Genomic DNA, 8,329 nt, shown 5'->3' on the forward strand with positions numbered 1-8,329 from the left:
GCCGAATGACAGAAGTTCATTAGCGATTACAGTAGGTTTCCCAGTATCGTAAGTACCCATTTGACCATCACATATAATGCCAGCCCCCATATTATATCGCCCAGCAATTCATCGAGTACGTGACCACTTGTTCACGCAGTACAATAACATTCGACTATCACTGATGCCGCTATACAAGTGTACAACCCTCCCCTCCCCCGCTGCAGGTGCTACGCTATGCAACATCGATGCAGACAATGCCTTTAATGAAACTCGATCGTGTGAAAGCGCACACGATAGTTGAACCTGCCTCGAGTTTACCTGCACACGATGAGCGCGAGAGAGAGAGAGAGCTTTTCGATGAATTTCGTGTGTGCATGTGACAGAGTTGAGCCCCTGCCCCTTCATTCCAGGGGCTAGAGTACAGTACACAGGGAGTAGTTGAATTTGCCTATGCACTGGTCCACCTCCCCCGCCTGCCAGTGCATCTGAAAAGTATAGGTGGACTATTGAAATCAGTGAATAGTCAATTGTGAATTGGATTTTGGATAGGAAGACTAACGCAGTGGGTACGAAACGCACTGCTAACCGGTTGGAGTTACTCCTCGTTTGTTGACAATGGCCTTGTTAGGGTACAACCTCACTAATTGCAATGCTTTGATGGAAATCTCCGCGAAAATTGCATCTGCCTAAGCCGATTACGCTGAATCTGCTTGTGACAGTAACGTCTTCTCTCTCTTCTTCGAGGCCCGCGTTCGCCGGTGGACCGGGGGGGGGGAACTCATGCGTGGGTTTTCGGGGTATATCGGGGTATATCGAACATGTACCGGGGAGTAGTTAACACCCGATGTGCAGGCTGATGCGATTACAACTACTCGCGAGTTGGGGAAATAATGTTGGCGGAGAGTTTGGGGGTGATGTTTGGGGAAAATTAATGTTTTTTTGGGGAATGGGAATGTGACGTGGAGAATTATTTGATGAATTTTAGTAATTAGTTGGGGGAATTTAACAACTAATTCATTGAAATTTAGAAAAGATTTTTTGATTTTTTTTTACAGGTTTGGTTAAATTTTGGTAAATTGGGGGCGATTTTTTTATGGACCAAATTTTATTACAAATTGGAGATTAGTGCGATATCTTCTAGGCGAGAGGGGTTGTTTTTTTATAGATAATAGTTTGAAATATTTTTCCAGAAACTTCTCGGGATTTTTTTATCATTGGGATTTCTTCAGCCATGTGACGTCGTATTTTTTGAGGGGTATTTTGAGGAGTTTGGCACTGGTATTTAGAGGGAATGTAGAATTTATGTCATAAACGATGTCATGAAATTGAGAGGCCATTGTGAGTTTTCAAAAATGTGGACTTGTTATCGATTTATTGATTCAATTAGAGAGAAAAAATCATAACAATTTATAATTTTATTGAAAAATTAAAAAATTCCTCTTTTACTGCTGCTCAAAAAATCACAGGATTTTTGAGCATTTGTTCTTGCACGAAATTTGCAAATAATTGAAATATAAATAATATATTTACCTCGATTTTTTCATTTCTATCAAATTTCGTAAAATAATTGCCATAAAATCTACACTTCAGTAATAAAAAAATTACAGTTTCTAGTTAGTAATTTTTTAATTTCTCGAATCGCGCATTTTAATTCACAAAATTCCTCAAGACATCAGCGGAACCGTCGCATCATAAAAATTGACCGCAAATGTCACATAAAAATTTGTAACATGTGAAAAAAAAATGAACGAAGTAAAACAAAGTAACCCACAAGAACTGCATAAAATAATCTGAAAAAAAACGGCGAGAATTGCGGAAATTACCCATTAGAAATGCCCCAGAAACTGCGGCAAACCCCAGCGAAAAAAAAAATCCCTCAACTCCCAAGAAGTCGCTGACAATCTCCCCAACTTGGTCCCTCAATTTCCCCCACGGAATCCAAAAAATTCCCGCTAAATCCCGTGGAATCCCCCCGGCAGCAACAGTATCCCCCTAAATCGGCCAAATTAATCACGTCGAAATTCCTGATAACTACGACTTTATTATCCAAAAGCGAGCGATTTAAATCTGCCGAATCCAAGACATTTGCGGAATGAGAAAAAAAGCCGAGCGTTTATTCTTGAAAGATCAAAGAGTCTCTGGGCGAGAGATTGATATCGTTTAGAGACGCCCTATGCGAAGGAAGCCGTGCGAGCGACGCTCGAGACAACAGCCGACAAACGATAAATAAAGTGGTTTTGGGTATGGCACGAACGGGGCGGACGTGCAGACTCCCGTGGATACATCTCTCTCGACTCTTTTATTTTATCACCTACTCACAACTACGCAATGCTCATCCTCGACGATTACTCCCAAAATTATTTTCAACCTGGTACCAGTCACCGAGTGATCATGGAAAAAAAATATACTTGAATTGAGTATAAAATATACTTGATTCAAGTATAGAATACACTTGATTCAAGTATATTTCAAGTATTAATTCAAGTATACTTGAATTGACTATAAAATATATTTGTACATCAGTCACCGAGTGATCATGGAAAAAAATATACTTGAATTGAGTATAAAATATACTTGATTCAAGTACAGAATACACTTGATTCAAGTATATTTCAAGTATTAATTCAAGTATACTTGAATTGAGTATAAAATATATTTGAATCAAGTGTATTCTATACTTGAATCAAGAATAAATATACTTGACTATACTTGATTCAAGTATATAATATACTCGAATCAAGTATAATATAATACACTTGATTCAAATATATTTTATACTCAATTCAAGTTTTTTTCTCCATGTATGCTGGCATGCGACGCGTGAAGCCGGCGAAGTGAATTTTTCAATCAATTCGGAATTGACTTCGGCAGACTTGTGTAGCCGTACAAGGCAGCTTCAATGTAGGAATCCTGATAGCGAAAAAATTTGCTCGCGAACATTTCGAAGACTTCTGGTGTAGTCTTGCTCGATGGAGTGTGATCTTTGAAATTCTGAAATCAATCGATCGGTGACGCACAGGGGGAAAACTGGTGGCTTTAAGACGTCTTAATCCATTACGACGTTTTCGGTGACTTATTATTTGTGACTTGTAATTTTCAATTCTCAATTATAATTGAACAATTAATTCTAAATATTTGAAAAATTGTACAATACAGTTAAAACTTGAATCAAGTATATTTTTTCCGCGTTGTAATCACGTTCGCTATTTTTTCACGTTCATTTCACACCGACGCCCGTCCGCCGTCGTTCCGCAACAATATCGCCCCTCAATAATTCCACCTCAGCTCAAACAACTCTAATGAAGAATCGCCTAATGAGCCGCCATACCCCGGCATATTTATTCCCAAATATCCCCTTCAAACATCCGCCGAAAATTCTCCCCCTCCGAAATTCCAAAATTCATCAAATATTTGAGCAATACCTCTCGGAAACAATTTAATTGAATAATCTAATGAGGTCACGTGTACAGGCTTTTGTGCTCGGGTTGTTATCTCCCCGGTTAAATCAGGTTGTAGTGCAATCGCGTCAATCCTTATGAAGACCCAAGCCTCCCGATACTGCGCCCCATACTGATACTAAAATGGATATATGATGTGAATTGAATTATTGGTCGTGGAATTTGCCGATATGCCACCATGTCGATGGCACGATAGAGCCGAAACCCTTAGCTATTATCGCCGGAGTGAAAGCCCATCCCCTCTAACCCACTACCATCAATTTTTACATAATGGAAATGACATTGTTACATGCCGCATACATTGAACTGAAAATTTCACTCTGTGAAGAAATATCGGATAAATATAAAACACAGAGACGTGTTCTGCAGGCGAATGAGGGGAATTCAATGGGTAGGAAGAGTTGGGAATACATCATTGGCATCAAAGCAATGGGCCAATGTATATGCATGATCCTCAGGGTCAGATGAATACCCGGGAATTACCATAAATACACTGGGAGGAATAGACTAACTGGTTCCACACTTTCTACAGCGTCTTGCCAAGAGTCCTCTTACAGTCGTGGACATTTTTGCACTGTTAGAAACAAAATGAAATTTCGTGGACAGTTGACTAGTAATTTTCAGAACAGTAACATTCAGTGGCGTTCAGTGGCTGAATGCGCTTTAGCGGGGTTCAGTAATTCAGTAAAATTCCAGAGTTTTCAGGGGAATCTGCAATTTCGTGATTTTTTTATGGCTAAACCTCATTCAATGCCCCTCTCCTGAAGAAAATATGACAGTGTGGGAATTTTTTAAATGCAGATTGTTAAAAATTTGTGACTGAAATTCCAAGGAATTTTTTAGTTGAAAAAAAATCTTTTTTTAGTTGAAAATTCCAAGTTTTATGGAAAAATCAGTGGCAAGTGGAAATTTCAGTTGAATTACTCCATATAAATGAAAAATCCAGGGTAATTTCGTAGTCAATATTTGTTTTAATTGAAAAAAATTGAAATTTTAGTCAAGTTCTACTGAAACGTGCAATTTCATGAGTTGTTCACCTCTAAAACTGATGCAACTTCCCTCTCCCGAAGAACACTAGTCAATTTCCCTCGAAGTTTCAATATTTTCCAACACTTTAAACCCGATCGAAGCGCACTCTTCCCAAAAATGGAGTAAAAAATACCGAATTGCGTGAATTCATGCGGCAAATACCCCCAACCATCAGTTACCCAACAACATTAATTTCCTCGAACAAAGAAACCCAGAAAAACCATTAAAAAAAAATCAGTACCTCAATTAATTCGTGAAAATAAAAAAAAATGAGAATTTAAAATACTGCGGGACTTGAAATAACGCGAAATGTTTTCCCACGACTGACCTCCCAATCAAAAAACTCAAAAACGCTGACGGTGTTCCCTCTTCGACTGATTCCAGAGCCACCAGCCATAAATTCTCCGGACGATGAAGACGTGATACCGAAGGATAGCGCCCATTAATGGAGATAGCCGTGGATTTTCAGGCGGAAAATATCCCGAAACATTGATTTCAATAAGGTGAGTGTAGTGATAAATAACCATCGCCTCGCCCCCTCCTCCCCCGTCTGTATGAATTTTGCAACGCGGTGTAGATCAATAATCCCAAGAAAAATCCAGTGAGAAAGCCATACATACATGAATGCACGTACATACAACGATCTCTTGTTCCTCCCTTCTGTCTTACATTCTTCTTCTTCTTCTTCTCCTCCTCCTCCTCCTCCTCCTCCTCCTCCGCGCGATACACATATTTTTTTCCTCCCTTTCTTCTGCCCCTTTTTTGCGAATTCGAGTCCCTCCTTCAAGTGAATAAGGACAGCACAGAGTGAGCATGCGCGGTACTCCCATAATTTATAGTACTCTGGTTTTGATGTATCGTGCATTTAGGGGGTACAAGTTTAAAATATTAAAATAGCAGGCAGTGCGACGGGCGATAGAACCCGGGGTAACTGCCGCGTCGGGCACATTTATCACGTTACGAGTCAGAGATACGCGTGTATGGACAAAGGCAGAGAGATGGCTTTCAATACTGCTACGAGGTTATACATAACTGTGGAATAATAATCCGTACAAATGTGTACGGGGGAGTGATTATCATTTCTGGCTTTTCGGAGGAGGAGGAGGAGGGGGGGGGGGAAATCTCCGTCAATGGACTTTGAATATTTATTTATCGTCATATTTATCGTCATGAGGTGGAATCACTGGATAAATACCTGTATTTGTGACCGATGCGTGTGAGCAGTCTGGGAAATTGAATGGCATTTTTTATCTTGAAATAATATTTGAACGGTTTATGGGGGATTTTTGGATAGTTATGTTTACATTAGTAATTCGATGGTTTCGTAGAATAAAGAGCATCGAACGGGCGATACTCTTGAGTTAACGATTAAGCTCACTCAGGAAAATTTACGACTAATTATTCTATGTTATAAAAATCCAAATCGATTTGGATGAAAATTTGGTATTCGAAATTAAGAGTCTATAAGTAAGGGTCACAAGGGTCGAGATGAGGGTTGGGAGGGTTAAAATAATGGTCATGAGGGTCTAAATAGGAGTCATGAGGGTCAGAATAAGGGTCACGAGTGTCAGATTAAGGGTCAGAATAAAGGTTTAAATACGGGTCAGATTAAAGGTCAGACGGGACAGGTTAAGGGCTGTAAAGGTCAGATTAAGGGTCATGAAAGTCATAATAAAGGTCTAAGTAAGGGGCATAAGAGTTAGATTAAGGTCAGGCGGGAGTTTAAGGGCTGCACAGGTCAGATTAAGGGCTATAAGGGTCACATTAAGGGCTAAAAAGGCCACATTAAGGGTCACAAGGGTCAGAGTAAGGATTATGGGGCCCGTAGTATGAAATAATTATTTATTTATTGTTAACTTGTGAAAGACTGAAAGATTCATTCTTATTTTTGTGATTAATAGCCTGATTTGATCAAAGATTTATACATTAACAATGGAAATCAACAAGATTTAATAAAAAATAATAATAACAATAAATTAAATATTCTGTTTTACGAGAAATGACAAAGTATGTATTTTTTCCATAACTGTGGAATAATAATCCGTACAAATGTGCACAGGGGGTGATTATCATTTCTGGCTTTTGGGGGAAATCTCTGTCAATGGAGTTTAAATATTTTTATCGTCATGAGGCGGAATAACTCGATAAATACCTGCATTTGTGACTGTTGCGTATGAGCATTCAGTGAAATGAAATGGAATTTTTTATCTTGAAACAATATTTGAACGGTTTATCGGGGATTTTTCACGATAGTTATGTTGAAATTACTAATTCGATGATTTTGTGGAACAAAGTGTCTATTTTTTTTTTCATTCTGTGATGTTTGCAGAGGTCAGTGATCTTTTTACCTCGCGATACGGTGGAATAAATGATGGAGTTATCGGTGGAGATAGCGCGGCATTTCATTTATGGAGAAAATCCTCCGGAAAACATGTGTTGTAGGCTTCTACCCGATATTTTTCCCCTCCGAGCAGGTACATAATACAAGCGTGTCGAGGGTGATGAGCATACTGGCTGAAAACATCATGCCTGTACCATGTGGGGTCACATATGGCGCGTGGCTTGGCATTGTCAGAGGGCGTGACTTATTTCAACTGACTTTATGACTTGGTGTATTGAACATGCTGAGGAAACTGAAATGACATGTGCGCAAGGTGTTCTAGTACACGCCTTATCCTTAATGGCTATTGTGTATGACCTTAACTTGATTACGGGGTGTGGGGGTGGCATTCGGCGATCATAACGGTCGAGCACGTGGATATCGAGGGGGGAGGGCTTGACAGGAGATATTGGAGGTGCAATTATTGTTGCGTTGATTATGGGGAAGGGAAAATTTTTCTGGAAAAAAAATTAAGTGCGAGAGGAACGCAGTAAAAATTGACGGCCGCATGGAAAGATGGTGTGAAAAACTAGTGTTACAATGAGAGATTTAATAAGACGAGTCGAGACATTAACCGCATTAAGACATGGAATTGTTCTTGCATTCAGAAAAATTTTTCATCTGAATCAGAAAAACATCTTTGTTTGAATTTTTTTAGTTGTTTTAATAGTGTCGTTTTTAGAAATTTATAAAGGTGTTTAGTTGGTTCAAAAGACAGGATTTAATTGTATCAAATTTAGCCTTTTTTAATTCCGAAGCGATAATCAATTATTTATCAAATAAATTTTTATCAAGTTCGAAAAAAAATGTATTCATTTCAAATAAAAAAATTTCTTTAATATAAGAAAAATCTGTATTTATTATTAACGAAGAATTTATTTCGGTCAAATAAACATTTATTAATAAAAAAAATTTAAAAAAATGAACAGTGGATTTCGTGCTCTTTAAATAACCTTTAATTTAATTTAAATAAATTATTTCTCTGGGTGTGGTGACCTTGGAATATCTGCAAGAACCTTAAATATAATTCCACTAAAAAATACTTTTCATCAGATTTTTTTACCCCAAAAATTTTTTGTCTTGATTTCCCTAAATCCCTTCAAATTCCGCTTCATCCCCGCTATTTCAAGCGCAACCAGAATTGCCACTGAAAAAATTGACGAAGTATTCGGAGAAAAAGAGACATCGTAAGTTCTAAACAAAAATCCTCCAGTGAGCCACAATTTGCCAACTTTTCACCGCAATTTTTCATTCCCACATCGCGAATCATGAGAACCGAATTTGTCGGATTATGTGGGTAGTCCCTGTAGTCGATATTTGTCAGTATTTTGGATAAAGGTAAAATGGTATGTTGCGAATTATGTCGGCTGCAGGCGACGTGCGACCCATGCCTGCAATTGACAGCAGCCATGTGGTCACATCCTGTAATGACGCGTGTGGGATCGCGTCGACTTCATCCTCCTGCCCCCCCCCCCCCCCC

At 38.8% G+C, this 8,329-nt stretch overlaps 1 protein-coding gene across 3 annotated transcripts in view; it reads left to right on the forward strand.

The window, feature by feature from the left end:
- LOC107036917 overlaps window positions 1-8,329 on the forward strand; it is a 42,923-nt gene that overhangs the window by 10,978 nt on the left and 23,616 nt on the right. For 2 of the 3 annotated variants that reach the window (XM_015255171.1, XM_015255172.1), the window contains one exon: window positions 4,854-4,972. The exons of the other annotated variant lie outside the window; for it this stretch is intronic. The gene's annotated coding sequence lies outside the window, so the exon portion shown is untranslated. The remainder of the gene's footprint in view (window positions 1-4,853; window positions 4,973-8,329) is intronic. 3 annotated transcript variants of the gene reach the window in all.

The sequence above is a fragment of the Diachasma alloeum genome, unplaced genomic scaffold (assembly GCF_001412515.2).
Source record: "Diachasma alloeum isolate Michigan unplaced genomic scaffold, Dall2.0 Dall_scaffold_00212, whole genome shotgun sequence".
In the NCBI taxonomy this organism is placed as follows: Eukaryota; Metazoa; Arthropoda; class Insecta; order Hymenoptera; family Braconidae; genus Diachasma; species Diachasma alloeum.